Source organism: Mastomys coucha, unplaced genomic scaffold, assembly GCF_008632895.1.
Source record: "Mastomys coucha isolate ucsf_1 unplaced genomic scaffold, UCSF_Mcou_1 pScaffold22, whole genome shotgun sequence".
Taxonomy (NCBI): domain Eukaryota; kingdom Metazoa; phylum Chordata; class Mammalia; order Rodentia; family Muridae; genus Mastomys; species Mastomys coucha.
Genome location: NW_022196905.1, coordinates 95,661,420 through 95,661,872, shown reverse-complemented (window position 1 = coordinate 95,661,872; position 453 = coordinate 95,661,420).

Sequence of the window (453 nt, the reverse complement as noted above, 5' to 3'; positions counted from 1 at the left end):
GAACCTTCACAGGGCCAAGGGCCTCTCCTCCCATTGATGATTGACTTTGCAATCCTCTACTATACACAGGCTGCCAGAACAACCAGTCCCACCATGCATAGTCCTTGGTTGGTGGTTGAGTCCTTGTGAGCTCTAAGGGTACTAGTTAGTTCATATTGTTCGTCCTAAGGGGCTGCAAACCCTTCAGCTCCTTTGGACCTTTCTCTAACTCCTTCATTGGGGACCCTGTACTCAGTTCAATGGATGGCTGTGAGCCTCTACATCTGTATTAGTCAGGTACTGTCAGAGCCTCTCAGGAGATAGCTGTATTAGACTGGCTTGTCCTTCCTTCAGTCTCTGCTCCATAGTTAGGCTCTGCAACTCCTTCTGTGGGTATTTGATTACCCCTTTTAAGAAGGAATGAAATGTCCACATTTTGGTCTTCCTTCTTCTTGAGTTTCTTGTGGAATGTGG